General features: G+C 33.8%; 1 protein-coding gene and 1 long non-coding RNA gene across 6 annotated transcripts in view; one reads left to right on the top strand and one right to left on the bottom strand.

Annotated features, from left to right (window-relative positions):
- LOC127842591 (protein SSUH2 homolog) overlaps positions 1–27,108 on the bottom strand; it is a 75,622-nt gene that overhangs the window by 40,231 nt on the left and 8,283 nt on the right. For 2 of the 3 annotated variants that reach the window (XR_008031714.1, XR_008031713.1), the window contains exons 8-13: positions 18,347–18,457; positions 17,945–17,971; positions 17,462–17,614; positions 17,208–17,360; positions 16,177–16,293; positions 14,889–15,926 (exon numbers count right to left, since the gene is read on the bottom strand). The gene's annotated coding sequence lies outside the window, so the exon portion shown is untranslated. Of the gene's footprint in view, positions 1–1,946; positions 2,024–14,888; positions 15,927–16,176; positions 16,294–17,207; positions 17,361–17,461; positions 17,615–17,944; positions 17,972–18,346; positions 18,458–27,108 lie in introns of those variants that run through there. The other variant, XM_052372168.1, reaches the window with a different exon arrangement.
- Positions 19,043–25,642, top strand: LOC127842597 (uncharacterized). 3 transcript variants are annotated; one of them, XR_008031716.1, is made up of 4 exons: positions 19,043–19,300; positions 19,994–20,105; positions 23,071–23,151; positions 24,670–25,642. It is a non-coding gene; the product is annotated as an uncharacterized LOC127842597 (long non-coding RNA). The 3 variants fall into 3 exon arrangements; XR_008031717.1 differs by having other exon boundaries at positions 19,043–19,416; XR_008031715.1 differs by having other exon boundaries at positions 19,043–19,426.

The raw sequence follows: 27,108 nt of genomic DNA, 5'->3' as shown, positions 1-27,108 counted from the left end.
AAAGGTTACAGGTCAGACAAGCAAAATTTTATGATCCCTTAAGCGAACAAAAGACTTTTGTAGACAGAAGTGTGTTTAAGTTGTTTTTTTGTGAGCTTTGGTATGTTGGTTTTTTGTGAGTTTCGGACGATTATTAAATAAGTTAAAATGAAAATTTAAATATTACAAATATTTCATAAGATTGTGATTTTAATTGGATTACAAACATCTCAATAAAATATAACTATTCAGTTCTTATTATGTTATCATTATTACTAGCTATAATCATTTATAATAAACTATTTGGAACTGGTGAGTATGTTAACTCTAAATTATAATGTACACAATATAAAGTGCATCATTTATTATTTTATATATAAGCTGTATATAATAAATTTATAAAATAATTGTACATTAATATGTGTATTATAGTCATTAAGATTATGAGACTTTGAGTGTAACTTCTTGCGTTGTTTATGGTTCTTTCATTCAGCAATATATAACCACCGCCTGTCGGATTATCTAATTTCTTGTATTCTTGTCGATCCCTGCATAGTCAAATAAATTTAAAATTCATATAAACATCATTAAATCTCAATAAAAACATCATCAATATTCAATTTACTGAACTGATCAACTTCCAATAATTCTCCCATTTAAAATTCATATAAACATCATTAAATCTCAATAAAAACATCATCAATATTCAATTTACTAAACTGATCAACTTCCAATAATTCTTGCGTGTATTGCGCTGTGTGAAGTAGCAACTGGCCTTTATTGATCGTTGTCTATTAATTAAAAGATTAAAGAGATAATGGTCTGTGTTAATTGATTGATTGAGTGTCGTATTAACCTAATATAGTTAACATTGAGAACAATTACTAAATCATATAGAAATTAGTTATGTAGAATATGATTATTAAGCTGAAACTATTATCCTAAAGAGTATACTAAATATTGATGCATGCATAAATCATGTTTATAAAACAGAACTGTTTTTTTTTTGTTTTTTTTAGAAATTATCTTTAATATGATTATTAGCGTATGATTAAGTAAATAAACATAAATTATGTAAATGAAACAGAGCAGTTTATTTTAAATTGTGTAGAAATTGGCCTCAAAGAAAATGTTCAATTATAAAAAAACATTAAGGTATAAGATAATTATTATTTAATTATATACATATTAAAATGGTTAGCAGCGCAACTTAAAGGCAATGTCAATTTATAGTATAACCTTAGTCGATTTCGTCCGCCTTTTCAATTAAAAAGACCATTATTGTATAAGCAAACCAAAATGACCGATATATATGATAAATTACATCTTCGGTGATAGGTTTCTCTTTCGTAATTGACATATTATCACGACTAAATGTACGTTAGAGTAAGAGTATCTTTGCTTGATGTATTAATTCCATACATTATTTAATTAGAATTTCATACGGATGGATTTGAACGGATTGTATTATACTATATTCTGTATTGTTTTTCTTTCACTGTATTTGTTTCATGTACGTATGTATTGATTAATGTAAAGGTGTAACATAAAGTTTTCATTAATTAATATAATAAACAATAAGAGAACATTACTGGCCTTTGACGGCTTTGTTACAAACACGCTTACACGTTAAAGAGCGCCTTCTTGATTTTTCACACACGTAGGCAAGTTTGTAGTTTAAGTTGTCATTTATATATTAAAATGTTAAAAAGATAACACAGTTCGTTATATTTATTGCTTCCCTGCTTTGATAATAAAATTTAGGGCGAACGGACACAGGGCGAACAGGTTTTAGGGCGAACAGAAATTAGGGCGAACGGACCCGGATTCCCTCTGGTGTCTGCAATTTCAAGACAATGAGTTTGCATTTAATTCGCTGACTTAACACATCGCTGAGCATTGAAATACGCATGCATATATTTTTTATTGAGTTTTACATTAAAAAAATAACAAATTAAATGCCTTACCATGCATTTCATAAGCTAAATTTGGGGGTTTTACCTCAGCGTTTCTACATTTTTTATCTATACATTGGCAATTTTATAATCAAGGGGAGTAACTTGCGATACTTTGGTTACACAACACTAAATTCGTTGATCGCGGGTTGCAACGATCCTAGTCATACCGGTAATCGAAACGCGGGTCGGTCTGGGTATTTGATGGAAATCAATTGCTAGGTTACAATAACGTACACGAAGACCTTATAGTTATAGTTTATTGACTATAGCCAAAAGTAATTTAAAAATCAAACCCATGAAAAAGGTTGTTAAACATTTGATTTTTATTAAAGGTATGTAAATACAGACTTTAAATGAGAATTAAAAGTGATAAATCCTGAGTTCCAACTGGGAAGTGAAAAAGGGTCTCCAGAGTGGTAACCAGACACATCGCTCAAGAGCTAGCCCAACAGCATGGCTGTTGAAAGTGACCTTATTTCAATACACTCCTTCCCCTCTTAATGTTTTGTCTTGCATTCGCATGGCCCTCCCTGAAACCATTACTCAAGTCTGACCCATTTACTTATTCACAGTTGGTGTATTCTTTGTTTTCATTTAAGTTAAAACTCATGAGTTCCAACGGGGTGGTTGAACCAGGGTCTCCTAAATAGTAACCAGACACTCTCACTGCATCGCTACAGAGCTAACCCAACACTAAACAAAACACTATTTTAAACAATATATTTACATGCTGGAAGTGACCTTATTTCATTACAGACAATTCATTCAATATATTTACATGCTGGTGCTTTAAATAAAATGTTATTACTGTATTAAAAATAAAAAGTATCTTTTAAGATAAACAGGCTAAATCATTAAAATCATCCAGGGACTTGTATTAACTCTGGAAATTGCACATGTAAGTTGTTAACAATCATTAGAATTTCACTCATATCCATGCATGCAATTATAATCAATATTATAAAGGGAATCTAACAAATCCATTTATTCGGGATTTTAGAAACATGTTTCCTGTCTAATTCCAATATGTTGAGAATCCTATTTGGTCAAGTTGTTTTCACTTAATTGTCAAACATAGTTTTCCCTATAATGAAAATGTTCCTATAAAAGATTGTCCCCTTAATATTCTAGTTAAAGGACATTATAATAGAACTTACAAGTTTTGAATTATCTTATCAATATGGATTGTTTTATAAACCTGTGATAATAACACAATACGTGTAATTAAAGAAGGTGCACTTTTTATTAATTGAAATTAACATCGAGCAAGAGCATTTTAAGGTACGCAATTTTGATATTATTATGGTATTATATGATTCACTAGTTTGAAGGGGTAGTTTAATAGACAAGAGCTGTCAGAAGACAGCGCGCTCGACTTTTCGAGTGCTTGATGTAAATGCAGAATTGTACGATGCTGATTCACTGACAAACATGTTCAAGGTAATAACGTTCTTTTACTGCTTAGGTATAATGTTGTCTTAAATTGATTCTGTTGCACTGCATGACATTTCAACATTTCATGCTTTCTAAAGAAAATAAATACATGAGCAATAGCTGAATCACAATAAACTTTTGAGATATGTTAGTTGAAGGTACTTGTTCACTGATTGACGTATTTATAGTTTTCATTGTTTTAAAAGATTTCAAAACAAGAATCGCAGTGCAACAAAACACAGAAACACTAACAGTAACGATCAGGTCAATCAACGAGAATGCAACGACACAATCTATAGGTCGTACCATGCGTCCACTTCATCAGGTAAGATAGCAGCAGCAAAGTAATAAATACTTACATGTAAATGACGTACACATATATTGTTTATACCATTTATCCCACTTTTACAGCGAATTCGGTTGATTAAAGCCCTGTTTATTAAAGTTCGGCTATAATCAACGGCACGAAATGACGTCATCAACTAAAGAACCGGGACTACTTTTTTCCCACGCACATTGTCACCTGTATTTGCCAAGTGCATCAATGACCTTAAAACAAATAAAAGTAGTAAATAACCCTGTTTGTTGTCATTTATTATCTTTAAACCTCTAGTATTAGGTAAATTTAACACTATGTTGCAAATAGGTTCTGTTGTTGTTGCTCCCCTTTGACAGAGTCAGTTCGAGTTGCTCCCCTTTGACCATACAAAGCAATCGTCTGCGAAATTGTAGCGCCTCACAATGTCTGACGAATTTAACAAAACCAATTTCTCATCAATTTGGGATGAATTAAATGATGCAAATGAGCAACAAGCAACTGAAACAATGGTATTAACACTAAGCCATTTCCAGGAACAATATGGGTTTGATCCATGTATTTTGTTAACACATGAGATTGAATTGACAACTGAAAATGAAACTACCACCAGTAGTAACTTTGGTTCTGATGCACCGTACAGTAGCAATGCCCTTCTCCCAACTTTAAATCATATTCCAGACATGCCTCACGATAAAGAGTCTTAGATGTTAACCTCTCTGATGTCGGTAATTTCATTGTCCAAAATGAAAATAAAAAGACTGTAGCGAAGACCTTGTCTGACATAAACAAATTTTAAAGGTTTTTAATGTCAAAAGCTGAATCAAAAGAAATCCAACACATAGAACCAACTCTTCTTGATGAGTATTTGGCCACTTTCATGTTGTCCCTTAAAAAGTAAAATGGCACAGATTACGAACCAAGCTCCCTCCGTGGCATCATCGGTAGTGTTGACAGGTACCTGAAACGACATCGCTATGGATGTCCAGTCATGACCGGGACTGGAGCCCAATTTGCACTCACAAGGGACACATACAATGCAAAGAAAAAAGTCTTAAAAACAGGTAACATTAAGATGAACGGTTATAACAAAAAGAAATTGTCAAAATAACATATTGAACAGAAACGTATCATGTATGACAACATTGGGAAAAAATTAAACAGTAATATTGTAAGCCTACAAAAGATAGAATAATACAAAAAAAAATGAATTAAATTTATAGTCGAAAAGTAAAATGAAACAGTATAAGAAATATAAATCACCAATTTAGGGTCAGGGAAACCGTCCTAGGGAGGCCCATCCGCTGAGTGATACCGACATCGATCTGCTCTGGGAGAAGGGGATCCTTGGCAACGAGTCTCCGAAGGCCTTGTTAAATACAATTTGGTTGAACAACAGCCTTCATTTTGACTTGCGAGGAACCACGGAGCAATACAATTTTCGGTAAGAAACTTTTTTAACACACAAACACACCAAATATGTATCAATTGTTCTCATTATTTTGCACCTCATTTCACAAAGTACTTCCGCTTCAACGTAAATGCTGTCTTTTATTGTTGTTCATATCTGACATAAAATAAAGATTCTTGTATCTTGTATTATGTTTGGTGGGGACACGTTCGCCTCCGTGTAGACTGGAATGGTGTGGAGTATCTCGAGTTAAACGAGCGCCAAACGAAACCACGCACAAGAGAGAACATCGCTGACATAAGAAAAGTGTCTCCCAAATTGTTCGGCACTTCTGGACCAAAAAATCCTGTGTTAATTTACAAGCTGTACTCGAATATGCGTCCATCAGATTTTTCTTCAGATCAGCACCCTTTCTACCTGGCAATACGCATAATTGACAATGCATCCCAGTGGTTCTTGCGTCAACAATTGGGTGTCAACAAGCTAGGCCAGATGCTCAAGACCATGGCAAAAGACGCCGGCTTTCCCGAGCACAAGAGAAAAACGAATCACTCAGTTCGCAAATTCCTGGTCCAAAAACTTCGAAATGCAAACATTCTACCCACTGAAATTATGGCAATAAAAGGGCACAAAAATATCCAGTCCATAACCAATTATTCCACCATATATGTTGAACAGCAGCAAAAGTGTTCCAACATTCTTGCTCAGTCCAGTAAATGTAAAAAACCAACAGCTTCCTCTTGTTCACCTTCATGCACTGAAACTATGGCCGTAATGCAGCCTAGACAACCACTGTCTACCGTTGAACAAATTGATCTTGATGTTCGCCCCACCCAGTCACTTCACCAGCAACTGTCTTTCTCTCGTTCGACCAACTTTGCCTCACAATTCTTTTGTGCCACTTTCCACATTCAAAATGTTAAGGTGTATAATTAGCTTAAATCCAAGTTATCATTGTTATTTCGTCACGAAATAACCACATATTATAACAAAGAAGCAAATATTTTGCTAGGTGAAATAATTCAACTCTCAACTTTAAAACCTAAGGGAGTTGCCATAGCAAAAATCATCAAAGGCTCTGGGAGAACGTTTATATGGACTAATATTTTGCACCTAGTGATCTAGTAGATAGTTTCAATTTTGAAAGTGAATTGTGTGTGGTGTTAGGCTACATTGTATACAAATGTAGTTCCTTGTATATAACAACTAAATGTTACATATTGAGGTTATAACACTTTTAGATTTGCTATTCAATATGAATAAAATTGTAATTTTCATTAATAACGCACGACTCTTTGTCACAGAATGATATTCTGATTTTAATGACTATTTGATCAGCGGTCATTTTTGGAATGCGGAGTAATACACTGACCTTGGTGACACCACAGTAATTATCAAAGTACGACAAACTTTCAGGAAAACTTATTGTGTTAAAATTAAAAGTTTTACTGAATAAAAACGTGGGATAAATTCTTGCATCATGTGTGTCCCTTGTGAATGCATATTGGACTCCAGCCCCTGCCATGACTGAACATCCATAGCGATGTCGTTACAGGTACCTGTCAACATTAGCGATGATGCCACGGAGAGAGCTTGGTTCGAACTCTGTGCCATTTTACTTTTTAAGGGACAACAGGAAAGTGGCCAAATACTCATCAAGAAGAGTTGGTTCTATGTGTTGGATTTCTTTTGATTCAGCTTTTGATATTAGAAACCTTTTACATTTGTTTATGTCAGACAAGGTCTTTGCTACAGTCTTTTTATTTTTATTTTGGACAATGAAATCACCGACATCAGTGAGGTTAACATCTAAGAACTCTTTATTGTCAGGAATGTCTGGAATATGATTTTAAGTTGGTGGAATGGCATTGCTATTGTATGGTGCATCAGAACCAAAGTTACTACTGGTGCTAGTTTCATTCTCAGTTGTCAATTCAATCTCTTCGTAAACAAAATAGATGGATCAAACCCATATTGTTCCTGGAACTGGCTTAGTGTTAATTCCATTGTTTCAGTTGCTTGTTGCTCATTTTCATCATTTAATTCATCCCAAATTAACGAGAAATTGGTTTTGTTAAATTCGTCAGACATTTTCAGGTGTTACAATTTCGTAGACGATTGTTTTCTATGGTCAACCGAGAGCGACACTAACTGACTCCGTCAAAGGGGAGCAACAACAACAGAGCCTATTTGCAACATAGTGTTAAATTTACATTATACAAGAGGTTCAATGACAATAAATGGCAACAAGCACGTGTTTTTTTACTACTTTTATTTGTTTTAAGGTCATTGCAAATGACAAACATTTGAGATTGTTTTTATTATTGATGCACTTGGCAAATACAGGTGGCAATGTGCGTGGGAAAAAAGTAGTCCCGGTTCTTTAGTTGATGACGTCATTTCGTGCCGTTGATTATAGCCGAACTTTAATAAACAGGGCTTTAATCAACCGAATTCGCTGTTAAAGTGGGATAAATGGTATTAACAATATATGTGTACGTGATTTACATGTAAGTATTTACTACTTTGCTGCTGCTTTCTTACCTGATGAAGTGGACGCATGGTTACGAACTGTAGATTGTGTCGTTGCATTCTCGTTGATTGACATGATTGTTACTGTTAGTGTTTCTGTGATATGTTACACTGCTGTTCTTGTTTTGAAATCTATTAAACAATGAAACTTATAAATGCGTCAATCGGTGAACAAGTGCCTTCAACTAACATATCTTAAAACTTTATTGTGATTCATCTATTGCTCATGTTTTGATTTTCTTTAGAAAGCATGAAATGTTGAAATGTTATGCAGTGCAACTGAATAACTTTAAGACAACAATGTACCTAAGCAGTAAAATAACGTTATTATCTTGAACATGTTTGTCAGTGAATCAGCATCGTATAATTCTGCATTTACATCATTTATACCAACGAGGTTAATATCTTACGGTATTTTACATGAATCCCCTTTTTAAATTATGACCCGTATTTTTCTCTTTTGATGCAACACAAATTTGCCCGATGCTTATCTTTTCCGGTGCACAATACAAAAAATAATAAAATCAAAGATACAAACATATAGAACACCAGTTTAAGTATATGATGATCGAGTTCCAAGATTGTGTTAGTTTTCTAAGAGAGGTAATACGTCTAGCCTAAATCTATAAATGCATTACTTTGCTGCTGTTCAGTTTTTTTTATCTGATTTTGGGGAAAGGGCCTGTCCCTTTTTTGAGGGGGAAAAAATCGCGCCAAATGCCGGATTTTGGGGAAAAAATCACGCGAAAAGCCTGATTTTGGGGAAAATAAGGAAAGTCTTAAATAATCAATTTAACATATTTTGCTGTTTTTAAAACAAATTCAATGCAACAGATAATTTAATTATGCCATATGTTATATATTCTACACTGGATCAGGTTAACTTATGCATTTAAAGTTAAATTTTTTTTTATTTTTTTAAGGGGAAAAAAATGAAGTCTGGGGGAAATTTAGCTGCTGAGGGGAAAAAAAATCCGAGGGGAAATGACCGGCGGGTCCCAAAGAAGGAAAAAAAAGCCCTGCTGTGACATTTACCTGATAAAGTGGAAGCACGGTTAAGAACTATAGTTTCTGTTGATGTATTCTCCTTGATTGACATCATTGGTGATTTAACTGTTTTGTGTAAAACAAACGTTGATGGGTGATTTGAGGAAGGCTGCTTTGTTATAATAGTTGATCCACAAGCTGAACAAAATTAAGTGCGTTACCATCGAATCGGTTATAAAACAGTAAACTGCCATTAAACACTCATTTTAACGATTATTTACTTGTCAGATAATGTCTAATATAAAACAGTTATCGTTTTTCGATAAACCTTGCATTGATGCAGATCTTTAGCATGTGACTTGTGAAACGCGTGAACATTAAACAAGAAATAATACAACTTTTTCTGTCATTTTGTCGAGCGTTGTATCAAATGTATAGTTTTTTTTGTTAATCGTATTGAAATAAACATACGAAAAACATAAAATGTGCATATTTAATTTCATTTAAGTGAAGAGGTACCTGAAAGATCACTTCCGGTGGAATTCTCTGAAATTTAATAACGGCGTATATATGTATTTAAACCTATACATGCTATTAGTCCAGCATGTAATCATAAATTAAGCTGTTAACTGTATATCAGTACATATAGCTGACATAATCTTGTAATATATATGAATGAGTTTATATTTCTGCAAAGAAAGTAATTGAAAGTGTTATTATCATAAATATATTTTTTAATCTTAATGATTTGAGAAAACCAAACGTGTACGAACTATACAAACCCATATATAATCGAGACATGACTGACATGATAGCCCGTATTATGTATGCCCGATACTTTGCGAGTTCTTTGTTGCATATGGTTTGATAATACAACTAGTTTATTTGCAAATACTGAACGTTAAGTTTTGAAGATAATTAAAATTATAACTCTATTTTTTTGTTTTACAATTATTTAAATTGTGCGGTTCTCAACGACTTCACAGAAAGAATACTTTGAAGTTTCACAGTAACTAACAAACGTGAAGTTTCCAGTTATGTCCAACATCCCACATCGGAAAAGATGTTACAGTCTGCCACCTTCAAATGCAACAAACATTCGCGACGAACGCTTTTAATTTAATGTAATTTGACTCATTTTACATAATTCAAAATTGCTGAAGTCTTCCAAAAAGTAAATACAGAGGTAAAGTTAACGTATGATCATGTTAAAATTGCACAAGTTGGTATGAACTTTACGTCTCACGATTTACTGATAGACTCATAGTGTTATATACTCCTTCATTAAGAGTGTTTTGTTATAATAATAAAGAAATGATTAAATAAATGTGTAATTCAACATGTGCAAGCTTGTCGTATGTGTTAGAACTAAAGCATGTCAGAAAGTGGTGTGGCTGTATGTAATAATATATACATCTATTAGCTGGGTGTAGATCTACTTGTTTGATTTGATTGTGTTAGTGAGTTATTTATATTTTTATTTGTACAGTAGCCTAATCTGTATATAGTGCACACCACGTGTTTTATTGCAGTATGAAGGCTTTAATTTAACAAATTCATAGTACCTGTAAAAAAGTTATCCTGGACGCTAATTGCATTTCTAAGCCAATAATTACCAACAGGCAGTTGTTGTGGTGGTCTTAAATATGTTCCGCTTCATTTGAACGCTTTTTGCCAGGTTTCATTCTTTACACACGATTCTAATCTTAATAATATCTGTTTATTTAATTTGGATGATGCAATGCATTAAGGTTTTGATTTTCTTACGTGGTGCACTAGATTAACCTATGGTAAGATAATCCCCAACTGTATAGCGCTACGTTAAATACTATTTATGCAACGATTTAAGCATTTGTTAACAGTTTTTGTAAATTGCCTTTAGAGGAACACGTTTAAATATTTAAAATAGCAAAAGAAATATAAAATAGAGCATATGCATGGCATGGGCATCAGAACACCTATAGCAGCAAAAGTGGCTCGCTACCTGCACAACAAACAGGCCTTTGAATTTAGATGGTATTTTAGTACGTACAGAAGCATGTCAATTTGTAAACATTTTACAATACTGAGTAAATTCGTCCCATAAGACGAACATTCATCCGTTGGAACATGTGTAATTAATAAATGAAACATTCACGCCTTTTGATCACAAGATCATCAAGTCCGCTCTCAAACGACGAAGAATGTCAATGTAATTATCTTTAAAGATCAAAACAAAAAGTTTGCGTACAATTTATCGCTATGGTCAAATGGACAGCTAGTGTACATCGTTGTGACTAAAGCCTATATATTCCTCAATATTTATTATCTTTGTTTACATGTGTGTCGATAGCAACACATACTAGTGAAATAATCGGGTCACATGACCTGATACTTGGCGGGCCGGAGGTGCCGTTTCGCGGGGCGAAAATCATTTTGTTATACAACTAAATACTTTTATGAAAGAAATACTAGAAGTCGGATACGTTTTTGACCTTCCATGACAGACAAGCTTTTTCCGACACCAAATATGTATGTATTCTATTTACGGATTACTTTAAAGTAATTTCGTGGTCGAAAATTACTTAATTCAATCATTGATAGATGTAAAACAATACTTATTTTCAATTTGTAAAGTGAATATAAACATTTTATGTTTACATTTCAAATCATTTCACAGTATTAGAATAAAGTCGTTAGGTATAAATTTAATAAAGCGTTTCTATTTGTTAAACTGAATGCAAAACAAGCCAAACTGCACGCGCTTGGTCGGTGAAGTAATCACTTGATAGCCTTATTCAGTTTAAGGACGCAAGAGTCTGGGCATCTTTAAGCGTAATTACATAAGGCATATGACGTTGATGTTTGTTTTATGATGGCTGAACAAAATGAACTTGAAATAAAAGTGTTGGGCAAAATCGCTCAAATTAAATCGGCGATAATGCAAGTTTCATTTTTTGTTTAATTGAAGAGTGTATTTGAAAAGCGCGATGTTTTAAATGAAGTGTACTTTCCAACAATTAACGGACTAATAGCAATGTCATTGACCTGAACGATCGGCCTGAGGCGTCTCAAATTCAGATCGGGCCTACGAAAATAGGAAGATCGTTGTCCCGACGGGCGAGTGTAAAACGTTTTGAGATTTCTAATGCAAAAGTTGTTGTTCCTAAATTATTGTGTAATACGTCCCTTTTGTGCATCCTTTTAGATTTTGCCTCTAACATTATCAAAAAATGCCGTATGTTTTCGTCTTAAACGATTGGTTCAATAAAAGGAAAATAATCATTGTTTTTATGTTCGTAACGTATATTTTTTCGGAAATTTCCGTCAACATCAGATTATTCATGAGGTTTGATATTTTCATTAATTTTGTTTAATCTTGAAGTCTTACTTTGTTTTGAAACTCAGGTATGAAACAGTTTACTACACACCAGGATAAAAAATAAGACCCCATAGACATGTCCAGCAAGGCTATATTGGTCGTTTTCGGCTCGGATACAACTTGAAAGTACCGGGTACTTATAAGTATACTACAATGTGCCGCAGGTAAGGAAACTACGCTCAAAGGCACACGGCCATACTCTGGAGTACTTGTGAGTATATTTTCCCCACGCTGGGCAATTTGTAGAATACTTAAGGATGCCAAGTGTAATTTTAAAAGTGCGTGAGCAGACATTGACAAACCAGTTGGTGTGATAATCAGACATCGAGAAATCTCTTGTTCTTGAAATGATTTACTAATCCCAAATTCATCTTGGTTGAGTTACGGTTCTGGCTTGAAACATTAAAATTAGGAATAAGGTTATCATTAAATGAAACTTAATAGAGATGTAATGCATTTAATGTTTTTGATACTCAACTTAGATTTACAATTATTTTCATTGATTTATAGGTGTCTTTGGTTCATTTTAATAGTTTGTTTAGTATGAAAATGCCAGTTCCTTATTCGATTTGAATAAGTACTAAGGAACCAGTTCCTTATTCCGTATTCACACTGGATTAGGAACTGTGTTATTATTTAATAAAACTAGTTAGAAATATATTGCAAATAACATATTTAACTTTGAACCTACATATACCATTACTTCAATGACATTTAGTATTTTTTGGTTAATTTTAATTTTTGTTCGAGAAAGGCAATACCAATTTCTTATTATCTTCTTCATAGTTGTTTTCAGCGCTTATCGTCAAATAGAATATAATAAGAAATGGGACAGAATATGTCAATATAACATAACTAAGTTTAAATAACACACACAACATCTAAAATATAACATATCCGAAAGTGATCGTCCGAAAAACAGGCTTCCGATCTTTACACCCATTTCCTTATTCAGGGGCCACAATTTCGGCTACTTAAATTCGGATCATTATCGCATAGCACAGCTTTATATTCGTTTTTATTGACGATGTTTAATCGAAAATTTGTTATTTATATATCTGATACAGTTCTCGAAATCTTATCTGACCCTGAACTTTGGTCAAGACTATATGATAGCTGAAAACTAAACATGTTTTAAATATTTCATTCCGTTTTCATAGGAAAATAGTTACAAAGGGATATGATTAAGCAAGCAAAATGATTTCAACATCACACGTCACCATAAAAGAAAGACTGCACCAGGAGCAGCGGTCAAAGTGTGTGTCTCTAGAAGACTGAAAAGTTTCATCGAAATGCCTCAATATTTTCTTTTATATTATAATTGAAACGAAAAAGCGCGCATCCTAGCTGTAAAAGTGTGTTTTCGTCCTATTTTTCTTTTAGTGGGAATACGCGTTTTCTCGCTCATGCAAACCAACGGTACATCCGGCGTCTTACAACTTCGGCACACGATTATTGACTGCGGGATCTAAAAACGGCAATGGTCTTCATGGTAAACAGTCCTTCGTCGTTCTAAGCGTAACAGTTCCGTTTTCGCATCGAATGCCAATATGTCGGACAGCGTTGTTATCAGTGCGACGTCACAATAAAGATGTCACAATAAAGCGAGACTGAACCGGAAGCAGCGGCCAAGGTGCCTCTATTAGACTGGAAAGTTTCATCAAAATCCCTCTGTATTTCGTTGTTGTTGTGTGTGTGTGTTTTTTCAGTTAAAAACCAAAACTTACATATCTGTCATTTGTTTGTTTTATTTCAATAGATTTTCTATCTCAGAAAGCGCGTTTTCTCGCTCTCGGATGCCAACGTTACATTCGGCGACCTTCAACATCGGCGCACGATTAAAAGTCGTGGGAACCGACAAAATTGCGCTGTTCTCGGTGGTAATCAGTTATATTTCAGATAGTGCAATTGGTAACGTTTTCCTTATCCAGCCGTGAAAAAGGCACTGCGTTATCATTACAAAAGAGAACTAAGAAGAAATGTACTGCAATACAAAAAAAATCCCAACCTACATTTACAGAGATTTTCCTTGATTTTTGCGTCTCTTTATTCAAATTTATTTATTTACTGAGTAAGAAAATGCAAGTTCCTAATTCGAATTGAACCAGTTCCTTATTCCTAATTCAAACCGAATATCAAAACTATATTATAATTAAATACAACAAAGTAGAAATGTACTGCAATTTATATGTATATACCCGTCCTACATTTACAATAATTTTCTTTGATTTATTCGTTACGTTGGTTCATTTTGATTTATAATTTATAGAAAGAACACTCCAGTTCCTTATTCGTTTTGTATAAGCAATATGGAACCAGTTCCTTATTCCTTATTCAAACTGAATAAGGAACGGAATTATCATTACTAAAACCTAAGTTGGAATGTATTTTTAAATATACAACCTAAATACAATGATGTTCATTTACATATGGTTAACCTTTGATCAATTGCAATGTTGTTTGAGTAAGAAAATGCAAGTTCCTTATTCGGCTTGAATAATGAATAAGGAACTGGTTCCTTGTTCCTTATTCAGCCGCGAAAACGGAACTAGATTAAAAATAAAAGCAAACATGTTGAAATGTACAAGACAGCACTTTTATTTCACATACATGTAAGATATTGTTATTTGCTTTAGGTTTTGTTGATGAGAAGTAAGTATTTGTATTAGAACATATTGGTTCGGTTTCAATACGAAATCCTATGCAAGCGCGAAGACGGAACATGAATATTTAGCTTAAAACATGAAGTAAATGTATTCGAGTTGTTTTGTTTTGATTTACTTAAGCATTGTATGCATTATTTTTCTTTAAAACCCTTTATCAAATATGTTAAGCTTTAATAAGGAATAAGAAACAGATCCTTATTCCTTATATAAAAAGGAACTAGGAAATGAAAATGAACCAACTTACTATCCATAAATACTTGTTGTTATCCGGCTATCCTTATATGTTGATGATCACAATTTTAGCCCGTCATATAGAGATATAAGGTCCATCTCTTTGTGTAATTGAATATATCCGACAAGTTGAAGAAATACGAGTCGAAACAAGTGAAGTGCACAAACACACGGAAATAATATAATCGTTATCTTACAATATATTTTACTGGATGACGCAACTAAGACAGTATCGCTTAAGTGTAAAAAGCAATAACCAAAACAGATGATATTAACTGAATCTAACCTTGAGTAGAAATATCAAAGTTATGTCTGATCTTTTCCTGTTTCGCCACTCGAAATGGTTATTAAGTTTCAACCTTTCAATGCATAAGCAGATTATTGAGACAAATAACGCTTCTATTCAAATGTAATCATTATTCAGAAAGGTGCACACTTAGGTAGAACACAACAAGTTTTGTTCAAGCTTACAGTCTCGTTTCAAATATATAAATTACCAAACACCAAAGAAGACTGCAATTAAAATTAAGAAAGTGTCGGTGTTCATTGTTATTGTAAAGAACGTTTATCTAGTCTATCGTAATCATTCATTTCTTCTTGCGTCTGCTGTTTTTGAGTACACGAAGCGACGTCGTATGCGTCATCGTGATCATGGCTACCAAGATGGCCATACACGTTCATGTTGATTGGTTCCGTTGTGGCAGAGAAATCATACTCGTCACTCGCTTCAACCGCGTTTTCAGCTTTAATTACAGTGGCATCACCAGAAAAGCCGGTGTTATTTTCTTTTCTAGACTGCAAATCCATCGTATTCACGTTCCTTTTTGTCCTTGGTATTACTTTACTATACGCATTAAGGTCAGCAATTTCATGTTCAATACCCTTTACTCCACGCTGGTTAATGTCGTTTTTCCGCAGCCGACTTGGAACTGCGTACTCATAACTTTCATTTTGGTGCTCTGGTTTTCTAGGCGTCTCATTTTGGCTACTGACGTCATACAATGCGTTTATTTGAACGGACACTTGCTTATTTTGGGGTTTACGCCTATATCTGAAGCATATTCAGTGAAATAAAAACAATTGATGTTACTTGTTTGCTTCTAAATAATCGCCTAACGGAACTCATTTAAATCGTTTTTTAATAATTAAGTCTGTGTATGTACTCGGTCATCGTTTCAGTAGGGAAATGCAAAATATGCTACACATATAGCCACCATTTACTCAAGTTTTAAAAACAAATTATAAGTTAAGCAATGCGGGGTAATGGGGAATTCAAAGTAATGTACATCTACTAAACTTACAAGTTTCGCAAAGGTTATGTATTAACCTTCTTCTATAAACGCAGACTCCGAAGGTGGTAATTATTACGATGACCACAATGCTGACGCTCGCACCTAGACTGATGCCAAGAGCGGAGCCTGAAATAAAGGCAATAGCACAATATACGTAAATATATTATCAGTTATGAGACACATGACGCATAATAAATGTACACATATTTTTAAACACATGGTTTTGAACGACAAAAATCGCCTGAGTTCAATTTTACGAAAATATTTTGATGAATCCTACAAAGTCTTTACTGCTTTAACACGTCATTAGTCATTTAAGACATCTTGAGAAGAGAACAATAAACATTAACAATGACGTGTCTTCAAAGTGTTACAGATGATATAAATACAATGGATGTAGGGCACGGAACAAAGAGTAATGTTACAATGGCACTATAAATAAGTAAAATTGACAAACAGTCATATGTTATGCTTGTTAATGTCGAACAAGAATATTTCGTGCTACATTATTTGACGTGAATTCAGGTTATATATCTATAACGATTTTGGTTTACCAGTTATATTCAAATTTCAAAAGAGACTTGATCACTTGTAAAACTTTTTAAGTATTCCTTAAAATGTTTGAGATTGGCCGAAACAAACATCAGACTGAAAGCGTTAAGTGTATTTATCAGGAAGATCACTGAAAAGGGGAAAATATTTGACCACAACGCGATACCGAACCCGTAACTGTTGGTTTACAGACTGTGACATTCACCATATAACATTTCCGATCATGCCTACATTTTGTTTTTGCTCGTATCGGTTATCCACATAGTGTTATATTACTCCCTTAGTTGCACTGTTGTTCCTTTTTTTAAATAACGATAAAACTATAATTATACAATATAAACATAAAAATATAAAAGCTTTAAAAAACACATCTAGAATCTTATTAGAAATATATGATGAATGAGATGTAATAGTGTGTAAGTTTTATAATCGAGGTAATATGTAAATAACACAAGGGCTTATTTATTATTTCACTGCTGCTATTTTACCTGATGAACTTTGAGCATGGCTACGAACCATAGATTCTGTCGATGTATTCTCATTGATTGGCATGATTTGTGCTGTTAATCTTTCTGTGTTTTTTGAACCATACAATGTGATATTTGAAGAAGGCTGCGTTGTTACAATAGTTGATCTGCTCACTGAAAAAAACACGAACGTATTAAATTGCTGTTAGGTTGCAAAGTGATGAAGTTTATTAAACGACGATTTGTTATTCATTATATCGGTGTCGCTATTTTACCTGATGGGCTTGAAGAATTGCTAGGAAGTATTGATTCCGTCGACGTATTCTCGTTGATTGGCATGCTTGTTGTGGTAAGTGTTTCTTGCTTGTATGAAGCAAATGATGGGGCATTTGTGAATGGCTGATTTGTTACATTAGTTGATACGCACACTGAAAAAAGTACGTCATCGAAAAATAGGTTCCAAATCGGCCAACTATCAATAAGATACTGCTTCTCGCGAATCTTTAATATCAATAAGTTGTCCTGTTATTAATTGTTATTTTTTATTCGATAAACATTACTAAGGTTTGGATCGTACAGTTGAGGTTCGAATTTTTTAAGGTGACTTCTGCAATGCGAAAACGTTCATAAGAAGTAATACGACAGTTTCTGTTACTTTTGACAATAATTAAATCATTCACAGTGTTTTTCATAAGTGAAACTTAGATACGAAACCATATAATGTTTGCATCTGTTATTTTATTTAAGTACAGATGTACCTGAAAGTTCACTTCCGGTGTAATTATCTGAAATGTATTGATAACAATGATGATTCTTGTTCCATCATGTAAACATATATAAACTGTTAAACTATATACTTGTACAATTAAAGGACACAATCATGTTAATATATTGTTTAGTTTATATTTATGCAAATAATTAAATTGAACGTGTGTAATTATGCAAATATAGCAGTAAATATATATTGTTTAATTATCTTCTTTAGAATATCTCATCGAGACTGCCACCATGTTTACATAGTGTGATAGTTCTTTGATACATAATGTTTGATGATATTTGAATTGTATTTGCAAACACTAAACGTTCATATCTTATCAAATATATCGCTTATTTTATAAATATTCATGAACATTACTAGTATTTTATTTGAAAATTCTCACCAACTTCACAAAAAGAATACTGCGAAGTTGCACAGTAAGCTTCACTGACAAACTGGGGGTTTCCATCAATGCCCAATATCCCACATCGGTCAATTCTTTGCGGAAGTCCACCTTCAAACGCAGCACACATTCGTGTTTAAAGCTTGTTATGTAATTAAACTTCCTTCTTAAGATTAAAACTCGCTGCACACTAATAGAAAGGTTCACGCCGATATCAAATGTATGATCGTCTATGTAAAAAATACGTAAGTGGGTGTGAGAACGTTATTTTTCTTAGAATTTACGGCTCGAAAAATAGAGTTGTTTGGTGCAACATAAAGAGAGATTTTCTGTGTGTAATAAAGTATTATTTGAAAAAAACACATTTACTTCAACAAGCAAGAATGACATTTTTATTCGAAAAAAAAACATATCAGAGAGTGTTATGACTCGACTCTATACTATGGAAAGCCAAAGGGGACCCCCGCTAAAAAACATATACTTATATAGTAAATATCGGGATTGTCATTTTTCGCGGAACTTTCACTTTCCGCGAAAAACCAATGCCAGCATGGCCATAAAACACTACATACAAATCGAAATCTAAAAAGCGCGGAACTTTCATATATTTTCCGTCGGAGCAATTATTTTTCAACCCTGTAGAAAAAGCGGGCTCAATTAATCGCGCGGAACCTTATTTATCTACTCTGTACAAATAGTAGTTTTTAAAATCGCGCGGAGATTGTAGAATGCTATTTTAAGAAGTCTATTAAAGAGAGAAAATCCAGTAAATACCAGATCCAAAAAGCGCGGAACACAAATATCGTCCGCGAAAATTAAGCATTGAATTACTGTACAAATCTCGGGTTGTTAGGTGTTAGAATCCCTAGTTACCCGAAAAATTTGATTGGATCCGATACTTAGAAATAACCAATCAGATACTTTGTAACAAATGCAACACAATCAGTGCGTTCAGTAAGTATAACGTTTCAAGATGGCGGAGCGAATTGCATGGTTATTGTTTCTACTCGATGGATTCGCAGATACTAAGGAAATAGATCAGAAACTTTATTGCATACGATCATTTACATGTATTACCTGGTTTGTATTTGTACTTTTTAATACAGTGTAAAACTATCGGATAATTTGCATAATGTTGACAATCGTTAATTAAATGAGCCGCGTTCTGAGAAAACTGGGCTAAATGCATGTGCGTAAAGTGTCATCCCAGATTAGCCTGTGCAGTCCGCACATGCTAATCAGGGATTACACTTTCCGCTTAAATGGTATTTTTAATTTCAAGGAAGTCCCTCCTTACCGAAAATCAAGTTTATGCGGAGTGTCGTCCCTGATTAGCCTGTGCGGACTGCACAGGCTAATCTGGGATGACACTTTACGCACATGCACTAAGCCCAGTTTTCTCAGAATGCGACTGAAATAATAACTTATTGTAAAGTAATGTACTTGTGTCTTGTATTCGTTCAGTTGAACGTCAATATATTAAAAAAATATTTTTGTTTTCAACCTATTAATTAAAATAAGGTATTGTTTTTAATCCGTTGTTAGTTTCGTTATAGCTGACCTAGATTAAAACATTTCGTCATAAATTAATGAATAAAATTATTAATAAATTTATGTTTTTATATAATTTATATATAAATTTTGTAGGTGTGTGTTGCCAGTAATGATTGAAGATATGCCAAACAAATTGTGCCTCTCTATACAGACAGATTTCAGGTCTCAATTTCAACTTCAAAGGTCAACATATCACTGATATCAGGTTTGTCAGCTATTGGTTTGTATTATTCTTATCCACATTGCAGCAAGAATAACTGGATAACTTAACTTTTCAATAGCTATTACATGTAATTTAAATTAATCATGTTTCTAAATCATCCACTAAATGCGGCTTATTCTCCACTTGAAAGTGTTGTATGTTTGAAGTTTTTTGTGACAAAATCTTGGAGTAGATCTATTTTACTCCCAAACTTCCTTTAAGAAAGTTCAGCCGCTGTAGTGATGGAAAATCTACTTCTTTAAAATATTTATAAGTGAATAGACCCTTTTCACAATAAGCCAATAGCGTGTAGTCAAATGATTTGCAGAATTCGAGAATGAGGCTTAATGTGTAGAGATTTCTAATAGTGCGTCGCAATATTGCTCTGCTTTTGATCATTTAGCGATTTAATGATATTGCCAACACAAGTTGACTTTGTCAGAATCAGCTGTAAATTACTTAATATATACTTTCCATTTTAAGTGCCAATAAATGAAATACATTTTCTAGATTAAAGTACTTGTTTGTATTCATTTTTTTTGCACAAATTCTGACACTCCAAGTATGGCTTTCAATTCTTAGTGTGTGTAAATTGACAGTCTAAAACTTATTGGATTATCTGACACTCTTTGTTTGCGCATTATTTGGGCGATCGATCAATTATTTTGTTTATTGATAGATCTTGCGTTTAAATGCCCCTGTATTCAGCACAAACCCATAACCTCGTTATGATCAGATACTGTGCAGACAATTACTAAATAACAACGTGATGTCATAAATCACAGGTTGCAGATATCTGGTCATTTAACACAATTAATGACACCTCCATGTGACCATGCCTTCTCGTGGTTGTAGCATTGCGTAGCTGTTTCTTGGAATAATTTAACGCCAAATTCTCAATTGTTGCTTTTATTGAACATGAAAGATATTGTCAACATTGAAAGTCATCTGTCCAAACAGATTGTCAGAAACTAAATACTTTATAGATATTAGCCAGTTTTATCATAATTATAAAGTGCTTTATACCTATATATTTTAAATATTTCAAAAAATTAATGCTAAACATTAGTGTCATTTTCTTTTTTTTTATAGGACTTTGTCTTATGCTTGATTCAACTCTTACATGTTCTATGATTCATGAAATAGTTCACACACTAATACATCCATACCTTTGAGAATTGTAGTCTTATAATACTTTGTATTGTATACTGCTAATTTATGACTTCGATTTGTGCAATAATAGATGTTTAGTCTTCAGATCACATTTACTCTGATGCTTATGGGTAACTCGTATTTTTATGCCCCCGGTAGGGTGGCATATAGCGGTTGATCTGTCAGTCAGTATGTCAGTCTGTCCGACCGAAAAAAAACTTTAACGTTGACCATTACTTTTGCAATATTGAAGATAGCAACTTTTTATTTGGCATGCATGTGTATCTCATGAAGCTGCACATTTTGAGTGGTGGAAGTTCAAGGTCAAGGTCATCCTTCAAGGTCAAAGGTCAAAAATAATAATAATTTTTTTTTTAATCGGCGCAGTAGGGGGCTTTGTGTTTCTGATGAACACATCTCTTGTTATTTATAAAGATTAAATATAATTTATTAATATACACTAATAGTATAAACTATTATGTCATTGAATTATTATTTAGGTATTATAATTTTTATATAAGAATTACTTATTAATTTATTGACTTAACACAGCATGACATGTGATGGTTGTCTGTATGCATATGTTTGACTTAATTGTAACCAGTGTCAGTTCGCATTAAAATCTTGATATTCAACGCAATTTGCATAGCAAAAGAAAATGCAGTTATACGTTCAGCCTCGTTCTGCAATTCGACGCGTCAGGTGATATGATTGATATCTTAAAGTATCGCCTATATAATCGGTGTTCATATTGTGAAACTGGTCTATTATTCGATTATGATTAATTTGATAAATCAAGTTAATTTTTGTTAAATGTCTGTTTAAATATAAAGAAATTTATTTTATAACAATAAAGTAATATATAGGGAATTGAGTTACCTACACATTCTTTTAAAAGAAATTTGAATTGTAAATGTATACTTCATTTATTATGCCCCCCCCCCCTTCGAAGAAGAGGGGGTATATTGCTTTGCACATGTCGGTCTGTCTGTCTGTCGGTCGGTCCGTCCACCAGGTGGTTTTTCCGAATGATAACTCAAGAACGCTTGGGGCTAGGATCATGAAACTTCATAGGTACATTGATCATGACTCGCAGATGACCCCTATAGATGTTGAGGTCACTATGTCAAAGGTCAAGGTCACGGTGACCCGAAATAGTAAAATGGTTTCCGGATGATAACTCAAGAACACTTAGGCCTAGGATCATGAAACTGTGTAGGTAGATTGATAAGGGCTGGCAGATGACCCCTATTGATTTTCAGGTCACTAGGTCAAAGGTCAAGGTCACGGTGACCCGAAATAGTAAAATGGTTTCCGGATGATAACTCAAGAACGCTTATGCCTAGGATTATGAAACTTCATATGTACATTGATAATTACTCGCAGATGACCCCTATCGATTTTCAGGTCACTAGGTCAAAGGTCAAGGTCACGGTGACCCAAAATAGTAAAATGGTTTCTGGATGATAACTCAAGAACGCTTATTCCTATGATCATGAAACTTGATAGGTAGATTGATCATAACTTGCAGATGACCCCTATCGATTTTCAGGTCACTAGGTCAAAGGTCAAGGTCACGGTGACCCGAAATAGAAAATGGTTTCCAGATGATAACTCAAGAACGCTTATGGCTAGGATCATGAAACTTCATAGGTACATTGATCATGACTGGCAGATGACCCCTATTGATTTTCAGGTCACTAGGTCAAAGGTCAAGGTCACAGTGACAAAAAACATATTCACACAATGGCTGTCACTACAACAGAGAGCCCATATGGGGGGCATGCATGTATTACAAACAGCCCTTGTTTTGTAGGAATTCTGTGAAACTGTGGCACCATGTATGGTACGTGAGCGCACAATGTCTGTTGGAAAAAGGATATTGGAATAAGCAAAGGTAAATTTTATGTGAAGGAGGCTTGACAATTGCAAATATGGTTAGTTTTTTTGTAAGGCTCGCAGTGGCCCTAGCCTTCATATGTAAACAAAAAGCTGAAGGAGTATTTATGAAAAATCGTGTAATCAAGTGTGCAATCTGTTACATTTTATTTATTAGCTCATCTATTTTTTTTGAAAAAAAATTATGAGCTATTGTCATCACCTTGGCGTCGGTGTCCGGTTAAGTTTTGTGTTTAGGTCCACTTTTCTCATAAAGTATCAAGTATAAAACTTAGTACATTTACTTAATACCATGAGGGGACTGGGCAGGCGTGCATTTTAACAGAATAATGTGCCCTTTTTTACATAGAAAATTGAAAATTTGGTTAAGTTTTGTGTTTAGGTCCATTTTAATCCTTAAGTATCAAAGCTATTGCTTTCATACTTGCAACACTTACTATCATAAAGGGACTGTGCAGACAAAGTTATGTAACTCTGACTGGCATTTTGAAATTATAATGTGCCCTTTTTATTCTTAGAAAATTGAAAATTTGGTTATGTTTTGTGTTTTGGTCCACTTTACTCCTAAAGTATCATAGATATTGCTTTCATACTTGGAACACTCGCAAATTATCATAAGAGGGCAGTACAGGACAAGTTGAATAACTCTGGTTGTCATTTTGACGGAATTATGGTCCTTTTCTTACTTAGTAACTTTGAATATATGGTTACATTTTGTGTTTTGGTCTACTTTACTTCTCAAGTACCAAGGCTATTGCTTTCAAACTTCAAATACTGTCATGCTATCATAAGTTACTGTACCTGGCAAGTTGAATTTTACCTTGACCTTTGAATGACCATGACTCTCAAGGTGAAATTATTAAATTTTGCTAAAATTTCCATAACTTCTTTACAAGCCTTACAAAGCAACTCTTACCTGACATACCACAATAGACTCTACCCAAACCATCCCCCACGCCCCCCCCAAAAGAAAAAAGTACTTTTTTTTCATTTTGAAAGATCATCTAATAAATGACCACACCCTCACACTATACCCCCCGCCCATTTTTTTTAAACATGGCTAAAAAACACAAATATTTATTTTTATCATTTTTTCATTTTTGAAGATAGTGTAATAAATGACCACACCACCACACTATGCACCCTTCTCCACCCCACCTCTCCCTCCTTTGTGATTGAAGTATTGAGATAGGTCCCTTCAACTTTAAAAAAAATAGATGAGAGGTCTGAACCAGCAGGGCGGTGCTCTTGTTAACAATCAAATGAGACGTAACTTAGAAGCTTCACTTCATTTACTTTGTCAGGCTGGCGTAGTGGATATGGTGTTCACCTAGTGATGGGAACATTTTGGGTTCAACCCTGTTTATAAGCGGTCTCTTTATCTTCATATATACAAAGTACTGATTATTCCCAGAAAACGGACTCTAGAATGTCTTAATAAGCCTAAAGCTTTCAATGCAATCAAGCATAATTAATATGGCTAAACTCTAGCATGAATTTTACTTTTGTATTTCAGGGACTCAACATTACACAGTCATTTCAACATGTAGAGTCTTGTCAGCAATGATGGAGCAGTACATCAGATTTCCAGAATCTCGTCATGAGCTGAAGATCATTGCCTATGGATTTCATGAATGATGTAGAATGATTTGACTGTTGATGGAACCCACAGTGCATGTCCTGCTTCAACATCTGAGCATAGGTCCTTGTTTATCAGCAGTTTAGTTCATCAAGCAGTCTGTGACAGTAACTTGAAATGTTTGGACATATGCCCTGGATGGCCAAGTTCTATGCATGATGCCCATTTAAATAGGAACGGCCTGGTGGCGCATAAATGGACAATTTTTCGAATGTTCTCGTGGATTCAGCTTACCGCCTGACAAGAAATCTTGCTTTTTGTTCCGTATCGAGGCCATGGACATTTGTATCATTTGCAAAAGATACTGCGATATTTGTGCCTTTGTTCATGCTTTATAGTTGATTAACAATTGGAAGCCATAACCTGTTTTATAGGATGGTGTTAGTGGGACAATGAATTTTGTAAAGATTTAAAGAATAGAAAAGATAATTAATAGTCAAAAGAGTTCTGCTATTGTTAAGCATGCTTTATTGATTTGTAATGTTAGAAAGAAAGCATTATTAACAGAATAAAATGTCCATAATTTGAATATTCTACTGTTTTCAGCAATATTTAATTTGATATAGTACAAAATGCTGCATCATGTTATATCATGATCCGTTTTGTGAACAATGACCTTTCAATGTATATTTAATAATTTGTCAATGGGTGTTACACGCATAAGCCCTACCATTAGCCCAAAAAGGAATTGCTTAGGAGTTTTGCCACCTTCTAGAGAAAAATACTTCTCAGAAACAATTGCATTTTGGAAAGTCTATGGCTAGTAAAATTTGGATTCCTTTTGGATACCCAAGGTTACCAATTTATGTTTAATGAATTTGCAATAAAAAGCTTTGACAGAACATAATGTCACAGAGTTGAACACGTGTATGGAATAAAGTGGAAGTTGATTTAATGAGTAATACACATTATATGCTTCTTTGATTAAAAGTTTGTGTTTTCACTAAAACTGCAAACATAGTAAGCTTTAAGGTATTGCAACTAAATAAAAGATTCAGATTTAAATTGTATTATTTGAATGTGCTAATACATATGAGCCTCGCTCTGTGAAAAAGTGGTTTAATGCATGAGCACTCCAGATTAGCCTGGGCAGACCGCACAGGCTAATCAGGGACGATACTTAACGCACATGCATTTAACCCCTTTTTCACAGAGCAAGGCTCATACATGTTCAATAAACCAAAGATAATCAAAAACAAAATGAGACATTTAACCCTGTACCACTCAAAAACGCACTAAGACACATTCGAGAATAAATTTAATTTAACACCTTTCTTACTATATTAAAGTTTTAAAGGCTTTGTTTCCAACCCATAGATACTGATGAGCAGCAAACAGCATAAACCTGAACAGATTGTGAGTTACTTGCAGGCTGTTCTGGTTTTATGATGTTTGCATGTAGAAATTTTAAAATTTCCTCAGAGCAGGAAAAGGTTAATAATAACACAACAGCAATTATACTAATTTTAAGACTTCATACTAATGCAAGTAACTTGCAACTGTCTAACCAAAATTGGAGATGGTGGAGGGCAAAATTAATGGCTGTGCACCTTGAATTATCTATTCATACTCAAACAATATAATGTTGATCTACAGTATCTTGTACAGCATGCATCTAATACTACAGCCAAATTTGCTTACAAATAATATTACAAGAAACACAAGTCATTAAAGACTTAACTTTATTGCATCAACCATTTAGCAGGAATAAAATATAAAGAGAAAAATTATGGCAATTTTTTCATCTGAACACACAAGTCTTGATATACAATCCCATTGCATATAAAAATGACAGTTTACTATTTCTCCGTTCTATATGTCAGCATAAAGACAAGATGGTATTCACTGTGCAATAAAACACAAGCCATCATATAATAATTGCTTTTAATTATATGAACTGTACCTTCACTAACATTCAAGAATTTTAATATAAATACATGATGAAAGATGAGCTTTTTCTTGTCTTAAAATAACTTGATACTTTGCAATGACCAAACAATACAACTCAACATACAAATTATCCAACAAAATATATTTTAATGACACAATATTTTTATTCAACAATAGGAATAGCTTAAGGTTGTAACGTATTACACTAAAGTCACAGTGTCAATCTAAGCAAAGAGTAGAATCATAAAGAGATGTCCACAACGGATGATGTGCAAGCTGGCTCTGACTCAGATTTCCACATCAGTTGATGAGCAAGCTGGTTATTACAAGGATGTGAACAACTGATGACGTGCAAGCTCTAAGACAGATATCCACAACAGAGATTGTCCTTGCTGGCTCTGACTAATGTCCACAAGTAAATAACAT

This window comes from Dreissena polymorpha, chromosome 8 (genome assembly GCF_020536995.1).
Source record: "Dreissena polymorpha isolate Duluth1 chromosome 8, UMN_Dpol_1.0, whole genome shotgun sequence".
Classification (NCBI taxonomy): Eukaryota; Metazoa; Mollusca; class Bivalvia; order Myida; family Dreissenidae; genus Dreissena; species Dreissena polymorpha.
The sequence above is the reverse complement of the archived record's forward strand: the minus strand, read 5'-3'. Positions and strand labels throughout refer to the sequence as shown.